Genomic DNA, 18,838 nt, shown 5'->3' on the forward strand with positions numbered 1-18,838 from the left:
AAAAGTTTATATATAGTATCTAAGATATCAAAAAAAAAAATTTTTTTCCTCGGGACAAATCGCGACGCGCAATTTAAATAAATAGCATGCTTGGTATATTTCCATACATCTGTTACAGTCACTGGACGATTCGGCGGTCGTGTTGCGATTTTATTACTCAAAGAGAAACAGATCCATACATTAAGCGACAAAAAATCAGCCTTAAAATTTACGCAACTCAGTAAAGTTTGAAATAATTTCGGACGGGCTGAGCTAAAGAAAATGCTTGGTGAATGAACTCAGTTAATGTGATTTACAATTAAAGTTCACAAAGTGGATTTAGTCATATAATAAACAAAAAGCTGTTTTCACGACTTTACTCTGGTTAAAAACTTGTAAACCGTTACCTTTTATTTACCCCAAAAATTTATTTAATAAATTTTTTAAGTAAGTATAAAATTGTTCCGGATCAGCGTTCGAGCAGTCTATTGATAACATATTAAAAAACAAACTACTAATAAATTGCATGGAAATATCTCATCATTCCAGCCGTCAGGGTCGATTCAAAGGTTGGACTGTCTTTGCATGATAGAACGAAATTTAACATCTCACTTTGTGATATTCAATTACAATTAATTTCGATATAATTTATTTTGCATACAATGGCAACATTTATTTATTTATTAAATTAACACATTCTAAGGGTATATTACAACTTTAAATATTTAACGCTTTTTTTCACCATAGTACGTTTAGCATAAATACTTTTAACACTATCGGGACGACATAAAATGAAATACTTAGGGATTATACATTTAGTGAATTCAGTAGGCTACTGAATCGTTTACTCAAGATGCATGTTTATGGCGTATAGGATATATTTGCGCGTTATTAATAATGATGTTTATAATAAGTATCTAACTAAGCATATACCTACAATATGTAATATAATCATGTAAATCTATTCTAGCTGTGGGAACTGTTACTAATTTAATCAATTAGATTTGATTAATGAAATAATTTATTCAAAATTAACTTTTATCTTGTATACATACGAGTTTTAATAAAAATCGCAATTAAAGGTACCTATAACGCTACAGCAACTAGGTCACAACATCCTTCACGGCTTAAGATTAATTATTTATCACATAGAAATGTAATGTTAATAAATGAAATGAAATTATGTACCTACTTAAATTCATCGAAAGAATACTTCTTATAGTAAACAAGCTTTGCGCAGCGGGTTTTTCCGCGTTTTATAAAAATACTATAAAGCCTTAATCAAAGGAATTCACACATTGCTAAGACGCTATGAATTTTTGGCGAAAATGAATTATTACTTCCTAAATATATTGAATTAGGCCCTTTGGCCAAGTGAAAACAAATTATGTGATGAATTACATAATTCTTTTGAATAAAAAGTTCAACGGCCTATTTTATAAGAAAACCACTTTTTAAAACCAGTTCTTTAACCTGCTCTTTGAACAAGAATACGAAATTAACGAGCACATGTTATAGTAACCACTTATTAGTTTTAAGTATAGTCATATTACAGTTACACACTGGACATACTATCGATTGTGACCCGCCTCAGTAATCTAATCTGTGTCGGTACATGTCATGAGGTAATGTTTTCGTGATAACACAGTCAGAGTAACTTATAGATGGTCATAATATGCAAATGATTTATAATTTATATGCAAATACGTATGATAAGTTTCAACGTTTATTAGCTATTCAATGCTTACCGAATTTCTCCAAAACATAATGGCATTGTGATGTAATACCATACAATTGAATTGTAGCAGAGTGGAGTTAGGATATTGGCAGTATCCAGTGCTCGTGTCCACCCTCATGCCTCAGGGAGCGTGCTAAGTTGTCTCCAACTTATTATTGCTGGAATAGCTGAACAGGAGACTTACAAAAAACAGGCTCTTGTATTACAATTATAGTCTTAATTTAAGGTATTCAAAATATAAAATACGAGTTATACTGCTTTAAGCGCTCGTATTAGGCCCACAAATTTTTTATGTAATTTTAGGTAATATGCAGCTACAAATATCATAGCTGTGAACCGTATTACGTTGTTTTGGCTTTATTTTTGAACTTTAGAAGGGCAATGGGGATACAGAAGGTACACGTGTTAAACACGCGAGCGAAACGGCGGGCTGGCTGGCAGGGCCAGTTACATAAAAAAAATGTGTAGAGAAATTAATTGCATCACTCACGAGTCAAATGTTTAGAAATCTGTATGACAAACTTAGCGTTAAATGCGCTGCGAGTAATGAATAGCTTTGATTTATTGCGGGCGTTACTGGTCTTGTCTATGACGAATGGTAACTTGGGGAGTGTACATTAGCATAGTTCGTTAAAGTGCTCGCGCCTGATTAGCAGTAAATGGGAGCAATTGCGTCGACATGACATGCCGCGCCTGCTATATCAAATATGACCATGCCGAGGCCACACAAGAGTCCTCGGGGACTTGTTTGTCTTGTGCCTTGTATAGACTATTCCATTCATAATTGTGCAATTAGCTAATTCCCTGTTCAACTGGTTGATCAACTGTTTTCCTAATTTTTTTTTTTAAATATTAATTTGTTCTTCATTACAACTACCCTACTATTTGAAACTACCAAACAACACAACAACAACACAACAAACAATAACGGTTCATGAGATATTGCCTGCTGACAGACGAACAGCATTCGTTTTATATGGAACCATAAAAACAATGAGTAGTTAGTAGATGCGGTTACCCTACAAAATATAAGGTATCCGAAAAGCGGGTGGCACATACCGCGGTTAATGTATTCAAGATTTATCTCCTACGCTGCTTGATATGTGGTTTAATAATTAGAATAGGCATTTAATTAACGTTATTATTTATATAAATTACAAATAAATAAAGCCTCGAAGACTAATGCAACGATTTGTATATTACTTAATGATAGGAGTGATATACTCTACTGCGTACTATCGACTATAAATGACGTATCATGTACCTCATGCTTCAAAATTATAACTAACCAACGACCCACCCTTGATTCGCCTTTAAATATAGAATATCTTCATAAACAATGTGTTGTAGCTGACTTTTTGTTACACGTCACGAACAAATGTTGTTTGGAAGTATGCGTTAAAGGGCTTGTAGCTGTCTATAGCTAAGCTCAGTTAGTTAAAATTACTGCAGCAAGATATTACGACCCTTATTCGTTCAGTTCTCAACATACAATATTCTCGACATACAAATTATGCCGAGAACCGCTCTATATAGATATAGAGCTCAATAGAGCTAAGCTCTATATTATGTGGAGATATATCTCTACATAATAATACAGAGTTATTTTGACAAACTATGAAAAAGTATTAACAATGGATCTCGTTAAGTATTTCTTTATCTTTAATAATACATAATTTTTATAAAACTATTGCTAACTAAACTAAACTATTAATAAACTATTCTTAAGTTTGGTTTTCATTTGTGGCAACAAGACAAATCTCAGTTAATGCGAGGTTTCTCATCATAATATTTGGTATGGATACAAAACTAAGGCAAACATTTAAGATTAATAAACATACTTTTTGTTCAGAGTGAAGTTATTTAATGTTCTTTTAAACTGCCCTGCGGTTCCATTATGTATTGGTAATAACATCTTATACTCCTCAGGGAAAAAGCTGCGATTGTTCACCTCCCGGGTAAATATAATACATCTATAATAATACTGAAATGAGAATGTATGTATGTTTCTTTGCTTGATGCCGGCTCTAACAATGCACTGATCTTGACGCTCTTTATAGTTTTAGGAGGACGTGATGTCCGTAAAGCAGGGAGCGAAGCGTGATATGGAAGAGTCAGTGACACATCGCTCTCGTAAAGGAGAGCAAACTAGGAGAATTATAGGCGACAAATCTTGTTCCTCCTTCCCCGTTCTACCAAAGAACAGCGAGACACCGTGAGCGGTGGCATCCTTATGTGGTTGATATTCCATCAACACTCACGAAACGTTTTTTATCCATGTTTCCCACGTTCAAGTGCCGCTAAGATGTGGAACGCCCTCCCGGCAACTGTGTTTCCTGCCACGTATTATTTGAGTACCTTCAAAGCTAGAGTGAATAGGCTTTTTCTAGGCAAGCGTGCTCCAACCTAGACCTCATCATTGCTTTCTAACGGTCATGATTGTCGTCAAGCGCTGGCCCATCGTTAATAAAAAAAAAAAAAAAAAACTGCCATGCATGCAATACCTACTCAAAAAGGCAATGCTGCTGAGGATGATGGGGCCCACCATAAACGAACGGGGGTAAAAACCTGGCAAGAGCGCAGGAAATACGCATGTGCATCCTATTATCTCAACGATGGTTTCATCGAGGAAAACAGAGTTTGTAATTGATGCAAGACACCGTAAAACACTCTGCGTAAGCCATTTATAAAAAAAATAACTTAACCGATAATAAATATAATCCATATCCGTACTGATTAATTATGAAATTCGTCAGATTTTAATTAAATTAAAACACCGATTAAATTATTAAAATTTATAATTTGTAAAATTAAATTGATGATTTTGATATCTAAACATGTTTCATTTCAAACTTGTTTTAGATACTCTTGTTGATATTTATAATTTATAGCTAATAATTGTAGTCTTCACAGCGCCTAGAACGCTCTAGATATGTTGGTTGAAAATCCACGGTCGATACTTGGTATATTACCGCCTAAGTATTAATAAACAAAAATCAAGAAAGAAATACAAAGCCTGTAAAAAAAAATGAAATTACGTATTCTATTACCAACTCATTTATAAATTAGGAAAGTGACGATGTGTTCAAAATATGTTGAATCTCCATTAAGCATGCAAGCGAATGCGTAACTAGTTTTAAATAATTACGTACAATATGCAAATGCGGTAAAATGACAATCATTGATAATGGAGTAGGTAACGAGAGTTTTTCACTTGGTGAAAGTGTAGAGTTTACCTACTCAAGGAAACACCCAGTATTGTACAATATAACGTCGCACGCGCTTTTTGACGTGAGAAATTTGAACGGAGTGTTATTTTATAATATATATAAAAATAAAACTTCAACAATGCTAGAACTATTTTATAGGCATAGAAAGAAATTGATTAATGATTACCCATCCATTTTGTTTGTACTATAACAAAACATATTTCAAATATATCATATAAGTACTTGAACATAATTTGCTATACTTTGGATCCACTAAAAAGTTTCTACAACTAGCTAAAATAAATTTGGGTTAGAGAGTGACGCACGGAGTAAGTTTTTGTAATTAATTTTATGATGGCCGATATTATGAATACGAATGTGTTTTTTTTTGTTACACTATCAGGCCTGAATTATTAAACAGATTCTCATGAAAGCTTGCATACACTTTGCAATGAGTACAGAAAGGGACAAAAGTTACCTGTCGTTCATAAAATATAATAATATAATGGAAAAATAACTTTCAGAAAAGGTCAACTCGAATTGATGAACAAAATCTTCATTAATACGAAACATAGCTTATTTTTAAAATCACCACATATATGTTATGCTATGCGGCATTTCAAACTGTCTTCCTTGACCGCATATGCAGAGAGTGACCGTGCACGGCGTCAGCTATCTCGAATGAGATAACATAATAACTACCACTTCTATTGTTCATATTTTTTCTCAGAACAAGGGCGGAAGGTACAAATTTGTAATTAAAAGCAAGTTAGGCAGCGAGACCAGAACCGTTAATTGCATTGTTGTAATATTTACCTTCGAGGTTGGTTATGCGCGCTGATAACATAGAGCAGAAGCTAAACAATTTTTCTCACCAAATTCTTAGATTTGTGGTCAGGAATTCCTTTATTATATGTAATACCTATTAAAATGTTTAATTATATTATGTTATTATTTCACATTGTATAGAAGACCTTGAACTACAAAGGTAACATCACAATAGGATTAAGGAACAAACAGGCAACTACACCTAATTAATTTTCAAACTAGACCTTTATTACTATAAAACATTCTCGTGAAATTTTATTTGTATTAGATTACAAGTTAGCGCTTGTCTGCAATGAAGCGGCGATTGTGATTAGAGTTTCGGCCTCCACTAATTTAAAATTAAAACGATTCAACTTCTATGAGTTAAATAGAGTGAATTATTAGGTAACTATTGTGAATAATGAGCTTCAAAATAAAGTTAGCTTTAACTCACGTCAATCTAACAGAGTAGGTGCGTAATGGAACCAGTTGGTATATAATAATAAATAAACAAATGCTCGCATTGGGCGCAGCAACAGGGGCAGCCGCAGATTGATTGACATCAAAATACAGATTATGTGTGTGCGCTTACCGACACAAGCTTGATTATTAATTCAGTTGCTTCGGTCATACATTGCCGCTTGAATCGCAAAAACCACCCTTCGTGTGTTTATTAATAGTAGCAGCTTTGCTTTGATCCGTAGTCAAACAGTCAGCCAACGGGTCAAACGTGTATTAATAAAATAAATACATTCAAATATAGTAAAACCATAATTAATCACTTCAACAGATTGAAGTACACTGCTAGACATAGATTTTTGTAGGGACTTTTCTACGGTCCAATATTTCCAAAATCCACGGTCCTTTCCAGCAGCTCCCAGCGACTCGTTTGATGTCATTTGTTCATCTCTTTGGAAGCCGACCAACGCTGCTTTTACCGGTACGGGGTCGCCCTTTCAGCACCTTAGGACCCCATCGTCCATCAATCATCCATAAATAAATAAAACTTTACAAATACCAAGTACTCAGTGCCCCCAAAAGTTGACAAACTTAGCTTTGGATTAAAGTTAAACCGTCACATTTATAAAGTTTAAGTACATTTAAATTACACTAAGGCTACAGTAACATGTACAAAATGCATCGCATGCGGCTTGTACGGATTTATAGGTAATATGCGATCACCTTTAAAACCAGTGTGTGGAACAGCACTCCGAAAATAGAAAGATTAGAGACAGCGCCGGCTGACCACCTTGTTACAGTTCTAACAGCAGCCTCGAGACTCGATGACGAATGACACCGCTTTAAAGTACCTACATTCGTTAGTATTTCATAACGAAAAACGCAACTCCTTCAAATTATGTAGCAAAAAAACCGGCTTTGTACTAGTAGAACTGGCATGCGTAGGGTTCAGGTGCAATATGGAATACTACATAGTATTAACCATTTTAATTTCAGTCTCATAAGTAAAATTTCACTTTTGTGCCTATCATCATTCGTGAGATACATCCCTCTGTAGACAGACGGACAGATGGACCGACGGACCTAGAAAACAGTGTGCTAGAACAACAGACAAGTATAAAAAGTTTAATTAGTAAATACTACATTAAATTTCAAAACAATATTAATTATATTCATATAAAAGTAACTCAAAAAATCTTAATCCCAGTATTTGTGTGTGAATTTTAGTTTGTAATATTAACCGTGACCTTAATCTTTTTCTCTATTACCATAGAAATCCGTGAGCCCATTTGACCTTGAATATAGCTGATGTCATGGTTGTCACTGCGTATACCTTATTATAACATTGTACAGCTATTTCTCTAAATATTATGAATACAGCAATATCCCCATTATACCCCCGTATATAGTAAACCTTTTACCAACAAGCTTTAAATAACCTATCCCCAATGATTTAATTATAAGTTCCTATAGTGCATAATATAACCTTTCTCAATACGCGTACTATGTAACACAATGGCACAGATTAAGTTATATTACTTAACAGCTGTTTGTTGCAAAGGTTAATGCGTTCGAACGTACAAACTAACACACTTTAGCTTTATAACATTACTACTGATATGCGTCTTTCACGATCTTAGTGGCTGATTTATAAAATAATGCTAAAAAAAATGTTGAGACTTTCGAAGAGAGACCCTGAAAAATAAACTCAGCAAAACAAGTCTTGTTTAAATCTCAAATAAGGAATCGTGATACGGAGTAAAAAACGCACAATAATATGTTATCGAAAATTGTTCTTTTTAAAAAATTATAGTTTATTTCTAGTACTAGTACAGTAGGTCCTAGTGTTAAGATTCTTTGGAACGTCAATAATGTTTTTCGAGAGACTCTATCTAGGTAAGCAGATTCTATTGATAAGATGTGATAAAGTAAATTGGATAGCCTCGTTAGTGGTTTTCATTTTCAACTACTGATCTCGTGATCCGTTCGAGTCAAAATTTGTATAGGGTTCATACTGTAAAAAAAACGGTACCATTCCGGAAATAGACACAACAACGATGTCTATCAACGTGCATCGGTTAGCACGTTCAGCCGACGATCTCTGTTATAAATTAATTTTATTACGGCCTACCAACAAGAATTTGAGCAGCATGGGTCTATGTTATCAAACACTCTTTCGGTCAGTAATAGACTGAGAATGATGATAATGAAGACAAGGTATTACAGCCATTATTAAAATTTCAAGTCTGTTTTCTGTAGTCGGCTATCAGAAAATTTTCAAGTGAATAGCAAAATACTCTATTCCAAATTTAAACAGTCCTGGAACACATTATTTAGTCTTTATAATTGAGAAATTCATGAACCGTATAGGTATAACCTAATGAATGTGTTTTAACACCTTGTTTAAATTTAATCAATGGCAGGTACAAAACTATCGGGCGATTAGTAATAGGTGAATCTAGGATTCTACGCTCCATTTCTATACTCTGCACACACAATTCACGAATTTGACTTATTTTAAATAAATATTAACTGATGGAGTTACATTACATCGCACGAGTCCATTTATTTTCATAATCGCTTACGTATCTCGATATTCTGGATTCAATTCAATGGCTGGCATAGATTTTTCTGTGAAGAAATTCTCAGTGAATAGAATATAGCTATTGCACTCTTCATTTGGTTAACTACTATCGCTATAGTCTTTTTATGTTGTTCTCGCTTTTGTTTCAGGGTTATAATCTTTATTTTTGGGATGTAATAGGATTTAAAAAAACTGGCATAAATATACTAATGACGCGACGGTAGGCCCCCTAATGTCTTGCTGAAAAATTGCATCAATCGTCGTCGCTCGCGCGATGTGATAAAATGTCCCTAGGGGTAGCCTAGTCGCAGGTCACACCGTCGGGTCCATACATTTGTTTCGATCATTGGGCGTTTCTCCGCGCGATCTCTCGTGCGAAACGATTGAACCGCAGCCAGCACGTTATTGAGCATCGTCATCCACAGATCTTAAGTTTTGAATGTACAAATGTTCCTCTTCTGAAAGGAAGCCTGTACCAGCAGTATATAAACAAGCTAAGGGTGAAAATAAAAGTAACACTTTTCTATACTGCAATTAAAAACGTATATTAAAAGTAGACACGATGTTTTTTGCAGTGGCCAAGGTAATCAATACCAGTGGTATTGAATAATAAAATGGGGTACTTAAAATGCAAACTTAATAGTGGATTTAATTGAGAACGGATATGGTTATATTAATGAATGGCTTAAGGTGAAAGTGTTATTCGAAGTAGGTGGTTGAATATAATATAAAAATATAATTAGATATGTATGTAACAAAATAGGTAGGTACAGGAGCAGTCTTAATATAGAAAAAAATATATGGAGTGGTAATTTTACGTAGTTGGGTAAGTTAGGGTAATATTTTATATTTAAGACGAACTTTCTCTTAAAACTTAATTTACGCATATTTTCAATGACAATATATGCTGAACTTTTTAAATGTTTTATACCGATACTTCAATTAGATTTATTTGTATGGATTACCTTCCTCAATTCGCTAATATCTTGAGCAAACTATTTTTATTAAACGATGTGGCAGGTACTTCCTGATTTGAGCATGTCCATATCATACAAAATTTCAGTTTTCAAATACTACTATAGATAATTATAATTCTAATTTTCAAATCAAATCAAATACACTTTATTGTACACCAAATACAAAGCTTTAAAAAATACACAATTAAAATAAAGAAGAAAAGGTACAATATGCGGCCTTATCGCTTAAAAGCGATCTCTACCAGGCAACCTACCTACCTATTTTCTATTTAAGCCATTTAGTTACGATTATTACATAAGCATTCTAGCCCTGAGTTTTAAACTAGGAGACCAGTATCTTGAAAGTCAGTTCCTTCCCTTTTAAAAGTTTTAAATATCTCTTTCTATTCCTCGACAGAATAGCCCTTGACTGTAATCACACCGGATGGTAAGGTAAGTTTAAGATAGTAATGGGATAACCTGTTAGGGGTAAGTATGGCAGTTATGACGGCCGACTGGGGCAGTGGGTAGTAACCCTGGTTTCCTGGAGCCTGGACTCAAAGGCCCCGGGTTCGATTCCCACAACTAGAACATGTTTGTGTGATGAACATAAATGTTTTTCAGTGTCTAGGCGTTTATCTTTATAGGTATCTTTATCTTTATATATATATATTTCTTGTGTGCGTGTGTATGTCACTGAACTCCTCCTAAACGGCCGGACCGATTTGAATGAATTTTTCGGTATGCGTTTGGGTGGCACCCTGGATGGTTTAGATTCACAAATCAGCCCGACAGATGGCGCTAGGGTCCGCTAGTTTATATGTATTATTCATAAATTTATTCAGCAGGTATCTTAGTACCCGTAACACAAGCTATGCTTACATTGGGACTAGATGGCATTGTGTGTTATGTCATAGTTTATTTATTTATTTTCTTATTAAAACCATACTGTTAATCGGTTACAACACTTTATCATTTCGGAACTCTTAATCGCTTAAGGCACGTCTTTCCGGAAGGGGGTAACTAGCCACGGCCGAAGCCTCCCACTAGACAAGAAAATTCCCAAATTGCCTCTGCCGGCGATCGAACTCGAGCCGTACCACTTATAAGGCCCGATGCTTAGCCACCCACTGCGCCAGAGAGGTCGAGGCAATATCGTGATTAGTGAACAACTTAATCGCGAGTACATCAAGCAAATTGTACCAACAGCGTAACAATAACAATTAGTGCTAAACACAAAAACGCAAAAACGCGGCAATGTCGACCGGCCGCAAAAAAACTTTTTAAAATCGTTACGGTCAATTATTTTTACTACTTGTAAACTACTTAAATATTTGAAACAGCTATAAATTAGTGTAAATCAAAAGATAAGATATGGCTTTTATTTTTTGCCTGGTGGGAGGTTCGGCCGTGGCTACCACCCTACCGAAAAAGAAGTACAACGATATAGCGTAAAAACCGATTAGGCGTATGGGTTTATTTTAACAGTCTTACTCCGTAAAGGCTTACCCGCTACCATCTTAGACTGCATCACCAATAACCACCAGGTGAGATCCAGGGCTAACTTGTAGTGAAAAAAAGAACGGGTCTCCTACCATCGTTCAAAGAAGAGTAATATTAAAATAACAAAGTCCCTAAAATAAGGATTATTTCTGACATAAAAGAGTCCCAATAATGTTAAAATAATACTGATTAGAGCAATGACAGTAAGCCTCCTGATTCTTTTGTAAATGATTAAATGCGCACAAAACGATTTGTGACGTTTATTTAAGACATTTATTTACATTGCATTGCCAATTTTTATACAAGTTGTGGCCAAGAGATGCTTAAATTAGACACTGTCTATTTGTTAGCGATAGTTTAAAAAACACCAAGCTGCTCCAATTCCGGTTGGCGGGCTTTCACCTTATAAAAACCGTGATCGACGGTTTAAGGTGGTCTCAGGGGCACAGACGACAACGCCAGTTTTCTAGATCTGGGGTGGAACTGAGTATTTTATATTTTACAAAAAACTCAATACGAACCCAATTTACCTGACGCAGGCTACTGTAATATTACTACTACCGTTATATACAATAGCATATAATATTATTATTGCCTATTGTCAACTGAGGTGGATGGCACTATGGCAATGACCATCGAGAGAAAGTTTTACGCACAATAATGGGAACTCATTACAGACTCATCTAGAGAAATCATCATTTCGCTTGTGGAAATTTCGCACCTAATATGCAAAGCGTATTCTTAGTAAGTTTTATTCACACGCAACATTTTTATTTAAACTAAACCGTACTTATATATAGGGTGGTCAACCACTTGGACTTTTAGTAGCGATTTAGTAGCGACACAGCTGCAATAATCACCATTTTAATAGTAATATAGCCCTTTATGACAAGGCCCATTCGGAGTAGTACTGCCGCCATTTCTGCTGCTAAGCTTATTTCTGCCGCTAAGTAGCATTGTTGTAATGCTTTGTTCCAGTTTGAAAGACGGTGTTATTACAGACTCATGAGGCTTAACACAGATTAACATATGATCATTATGTTTTTGCATCGCTACAATCGCGCAACAACATCGATACAGACGCGATGCAATATGCTATGCAAGTGTATTGTTACTAAATTACTTCCGTCATGCGTTGTAAAAGTAACTAATATGCAAACAGTTTTGCAAGTTTTGCAGGTACGACAGGTGCTAAGGAATTGCTGAAAAAAGTCGCCGACCTCCCTAAGTGATAAATCACTCAACTTGATAGGTCCCTGTTATCCAAAACAATCAATTTTGATGCATCCTTTCAAATATAAACAAATTATTTTTTTATACAGAGGAAATACCTGACACATTCTACTCCGTTGGAGGAAAAGGTGTGGTTGTGGGGGCTTCAACCACTAAAAACTCTGCCTGGCGAATCCGCAGGCGAGAGTACGGGACCCAAAACCTTGGCGAGAGTGTTGTGAATACCCAAGTATTCACAACACTCTCGCCAAGGTTTTGACCTACCTAGAACTCGGCAAGCTACGTACTTGGGCTTGCTTTAGGCATTGGCTTTGACGAACTTCAAATTCTCTTGGGTCTGTTTTATGAGGTTATAGAAATATTTCGTGGTTTATTTCAATATGTGAATAGAAGCTCGGTGCGTTGTAATTTTCGTTGTTCGAGGAGAAAAAAATGGAACAATAATAAGTATGGAATTGTCCAACGTATGTCAGTTTAATAAAAAAGTTATTGATAGACTTGCTTTTGCCCGCACTTCATGCGTGTTTTTTTTTTTTTACAAGCGCGGTCTCAAGTATACACGACCCTTGCCAAGACTGGAGGACTTAACCTGGAAAGGCTAAAAGAAAAATACTGGCGATGTATTCTACCCCGCACTAATCGCTTCAGAAAATACTAAGCCGCGAGGCCCTTAGATACCACATAACTTAAAAAATTAAATATTAACTACGTGAGTATAGAAACTAACTGCGAATTCATTTTATTCATCGATATAATACATACCAACATTATTATTTTAATGCGTTACAACAGTTTTAGTTTCGCAGTTAATCTTATTCTCACGTTAACTTTCTCAACATTATACGAAGAAAATAATACTGAGCAGTTTCAGACTATATTTTATTAATAAATATGTAGGTATTCCAGGTATTGGTGATTATTTTTTTTTTGTTTTATAACACATGTTATGTACAAAATGGCTATTTTTATGGGAAAAGAACAAACTGATCTCAATTGATAATAATACAAGTAATTTAAACAATACAGCGTTGCGTATTCCGTTTCCGTAAAATTAAATCATTTTTCCTAGTATTATATGATTTTCACATAACGAGGTAAAGCAAGGCCAGCGAAGAAGTAATGTAGATGTTTGCCGTTATGTCGTGAGATAATGAGGACAAGAGATAATAACCATCTTTGTCGCTATTCTTTCGTCGTCTCGTCACTTTTTCATCATAACGTCTTTTATTGATTTAGTTGCCTAACTTTGATCTAGTACTTATTATAAAGTTTAGTGACTAAATAATTACGCACAGAAACAAACAATTAAATTCGGAAATTCCTGGACAAATTTAAAATGGTCATAGTTTTATTGGCAGTTTAAGTAAAGTTGGTTTTATGATAAAGAAAATAAGGGCAAGTATTTAATAAATCTAGTATTTGAGATTATAACGGATCTCTCTTCATTTTGTAATATAAGAGAATCAAACTCGTAAGAAAATAACCGTTAGATTTATTTAACATAACATCAAACCTTATCTATAATTCTAACAACGAAATGTTACTTTCTTTTTCACCTCATTGATTATAACAGCTATTATGAATGGCGTCCTGCAAGTCATTCAGAACGCAATGTCGCAATCAAATTATATCAATCGTCATTGCATAAATGATATGTGATTTTGTAACCATGCCACTTTTTGAAATAATCAACATACTTATTGTCACAAAACTCATGAAACCAAAGTAATGACAGCGATGAATACAAATTGCGAAAGCTTTTATTAATTGTAATTGTAACGAAAAGTTGTTTTTGTATGGCAAAACCTCCTTTGCCACGAGCAACATTACAAATAAAGTACACAATTAATAATTAAAGCATACATAATGAATAACAAGGTGCACGTAAGAGTATTTTGCTTTTATTTAGTTTAAATTTATGGAGAACCGTTAAACGCGTTGAACTCTTATGTAAGGAGACGCCAAACTTAAGCTAGTTTTTACTGAACTACATACCAACTGTTATATTATATGATAATTTAATACAATTATTTAAGATTCATTTACACATTGTAATAGAACTACGTAAACGACGCCGAAGCCTAGACTTATTTTTCGTGCCTATCATCATATCTGTGAGGGGTCGGTACAACATGTCTCCAACTTGGAAAAAAATATTGAGGGATTGCAAACAGGATTTAGCATGTCAAGCTAGTGAAATATTTATTTATTTAATGATATAATTAATTTGTATATTGTACACATAGCAACATAATTTTCTTAAAAGTGTGTGGAGTCTACCAATCCGAACTGGGCCAACGTGCTGGATTACTCCTCTCCTCCCACAATGAGATGGGGTTAACCCCATCTCATTGTGGGAGGAGACCTGTGATCTGTAGTGGGCCGGGAATGGATTGATGTGATGATGATGATGACACACAGCAACTACAAATACGTAAAATCTTCACAAATTATTTGTGAAGTTGTATTATTTGTGTTTTAGTTATAAGTTAGGTACATTTTACATCACAAATACCTATGTGTAATTGTAAAACAATCCAATTGTTCATTGCCTACTGAACTAGTATAAACTGTGTTTCAGTAGTGATATAGTGAAAACGTCGTGTTAGAACAAAGTCTTGCCCATAACACGAACCTCTAAGATAGGCAATAAGTTATTCGACCCAATCTTCTTCTATAGATATAAAAGAGAAAGTGTGTGGGTATGTTCCGTATAGGCTCCGAAACGGCTGGATCGATTTCAATAAAACTTTCAGGGAAGCTCCCGATTGACCTGGCGAGTAATCTGTAAAGTTTGGTGACGATCGGAGCACTCCTATTTTTGAACTGTCAAATACAGCTTTTATTTACTATGATGATATTGCTGGGTGTACATGGGTGTAGATAATGATCTTCACCCGCTCGAGAAGAGAATAGAAGAGAATGAATACGGAGAGAAATGAATGATTTAATATATTATGAGACTTAAATTAAAAATTTAATGATGTAAGTTTATTGTTTAAATAAAATAAAGCTAAAATCTAGCCCGGCGAAGCGGGCTGGGTACGCTAGTTCCTAAATATAAGTTAATGCACCTATGAGTTTAGATTTACTACTTCTCCTAAGAGAGTGAAAATTTTACCTATAACAAATTGTACGCGAACGAAGTCACGGGAAACCGATGGTATGGAATATAAATCGTATCAAAATAAATTATTTAGAAAGTACGGAAGAGCGTACGAGTAGATATTTCTTGATCAATTATGTGGGTAATAATTTATAAAATATTAATTAATATAAACATAAATGAGACTATTTATTAAAATTTACAAAATTCTGTTTCATAATAGTCGTCGTCAGAAATTGAATGCAACACAGCTTCCTTTTTAGTAAGAAGGAGTTCCTTACCTACCTTACCTTTCCTTAGATGCTATAATGAAGTGAAAGAATGAAGAAATATACTTTATCTACTGGGTATAACTCTATAAAACCGACTCTTATCATTGTACCTGCGGGCATTATATTAAGGACCAGCTTAAGCGTATTTTGAGAATATTTACCCATGAGCTTGCAAAGGAAATTGCTATTAAAATATGGGTGGGTATGGATTCCTATGTGTGCGTTTTTTGGGTCTTTGATCTGGCTTCATTATAACTAACTACCTTTCAATGAGTTCAAAGTTGATATTAAGCATGTGCTTATACAAAAATCTTATTTCAAAAGACTTAGCTAATGATGGAAATCATTATTGAGTATGAATTGTTCATAACCTGGAGAGTGAAAAAAAAAGAGACGTAAAGCGCACATAGATTTGACGTAGTTGTTCTTACGAATCTTCTTTGTCATCTGACTGCAAAAGGGTTCAGAGATATTTTACCTTTTACCTACATTTACCTAGCTTATACCTTTTTTATAGTAATAAGATGGAGTAAGCACATGTTCCACTAGCCACCAGCAATCACCTTTAAACAGAGCAACATTTTGCAGAGCATGTAAGGAACAAGTTTTAAAAGTGCTGCCCCTTAAGCCATTATCATAGGATTTTAGTCGGGGGTATTAAGCTTGAGGGCCTCGTCGGTACGTGCATCTGTGTGAGTGTGCTGTTAAGAACGTTTGTTCGCAGTTTAGTTTAGTTTACAATACTTAAAATATCTTAAGAATCTAATTTTCAGCATGGAAAATATTGCTTTACGAACACATTCAATAGGTGCGTGCTGTAGGAATTGGGCCATAACATCTGCAATTTCTATTTTATTAAAATAGAGCTATTTTAGCCATTTTTGCTATAAGAATTAGCTCCTAGGTTATCGATATTATTACAACGTAGGACCCTATCCGACTTTTTTATCATGATATTGCAAGGCTTGAGAGTGTAAATTATAAAAAGACATTGCGTTTGGTTTATCTGTAAAAAATAAATACCGCTTTCAGCAACAGTAACTACAATTTGACCTTGAGTGAAATCACACTTGTTGATAAGTGATGCTGCAGTCTTAGATAATAATGGATTAACCTGTTATGGCAGTTTTATTTAATCCTACCCCATAATTCAGCTTGTGGCACGTTTTTGTTTGTAGGGTGGTAACTAGCCGCGGCCGAATCCTCCCACCAGACCAGACCAGAGAAAATAAATGATAAATTATAAATTCCAAAAGCACCCCTGACGAGGATGAAACACGGGCCCTCTCATTTAAAACCAAAGCGGCATGTTACATGTAGTCAAAATACTCTCACATTTTAAATAATACCAGAGTGGATATACTCGTTATTCCTAATATAATGAGATAATTATGTTTCATAATTGAGTCACCTTGAAACAATCTTCGCACGCTAAAAAACTTCATTGACAAATCGAGTGTTGTTATAAAGAAATGGTTTTGTTATCATTTACAAATAGAAGCCGACAATCACGCAAGACCACATTTGGTTTCGGCCGGCGACCGGCTACGTTATATAATCACGCGTTATCAAAACAGTTGTCAATGTCGTTATGAAATCTGTAATATTTTAAAACTCAAGGAACGAAAATTGTAATTACTTATCCCTACAAATATTATAAATGTGAATGTAAGTTTATTTGTTACGCTTTCAAGCAAAAACTACTGAACCGAAACTTTTTATACATATTCTTAGAGGTATTAGAAATAACATAGTATACTTTCATTAAAAAAAAATTACGTAAGATAATAAAATTTTTGTGAATAAATCTCAAAATCAAGAGACTGTAGCAGCACGCTGCCTCCCAAAATTACGCGGGCGAAGCCGCAGGACACATCTAGTAATGTACAGTCATCTCTACATATTATTTCTCACAGGTGTTTTTCCACTTCTCAACCTCTCCTCAACTTTCAGTTTCCACTGATTTAGGTTTATAAGGTACATATTACGTAAATGTACGTGAAACACTGCGGGATCTTAGAGCAAAAATATTGTTTGATACGCTATGAGGATTATTAGATTAATCCTGTACAATATAGTGTTACACATATTCTAGGATAGGCTTTCTATAACTCTTACAATGCCTATCCTTAAGTTTTTTTTAACTCGTACTGGAGATTTTGTTCATTTTATATCATCTGCATACTCTTTGCATACCCTCTATGCACGCCACTGGTGCCTAGTACCTAATTGTGTCCTCATTCTAACATGTGCCAATATATCTTAAAAAGTAATGAAAGTTATAATAACTCCTATGTTTTGTAGGTCCCTTAACATTATATAGGAGTTTAATAAATTTTTATTACATAAGAAGCTTAAGAAGATTGAAGCAAGATGTGAAGTCCGAGGTTTGGCAGCTCGCATGCGCTTTTAATGTCAATTACAATCAATCGCAACAATTACTACAGATAATAAAATGTTCAAGGCCCCATTCAGTGAATTCTTTATCGCAGTTATAAAATTGTATCAAGTATGGACCTTGAAGCAATAGCGATAAATTGTATGTGGAGTGAATGCATTCATGATTGTTAATACATATTTGCTTCAGTCTTGAGTCCAGTATTGAATCATAGGCTTTACCTGAATTATGTACTTAATATAATTGGTATAAAAAGGTATTTTGTATTATCATCATGTCGACTAAGGGACGTCCATTGTTCTTTATAGGGAGTTTCAAATACCATGGTATTGTGTCACTTGGGTTCAGTAACTCCCTACGGCGCGTTTGATGCCATCTGTTCACACCGTAAGGGGTCTACCAATGCTGCGTTTACCGGTGCAAGGTTGCCCTTCCAGCACCTTGGGCCCTTCATAATTTTGGTTCTTCTACGGATCTCCACATTCCTGATTTGATCACGTAATGATACTCCGATGGTTTTTGTATAATTATAATATATAGAAGAGTTTTATTTTTTTCGTTTTTATTTTTTATCGAAACTTCCAGGTGGGTTAC

This window comes from Pararge aegeria, chromosome Z (assembly GCF_905163445.1).
Source record: "Pararge aegeria chromosome Z, ilParAegt1.1, whole genome shotgun sequence".
NCBI classification, from domain to species: Eukaryota; Metazoa; Arthropoda; class Insecta; order Lepidoptera; family Nymphalidae; genus Pararge; species Pararge aegeria.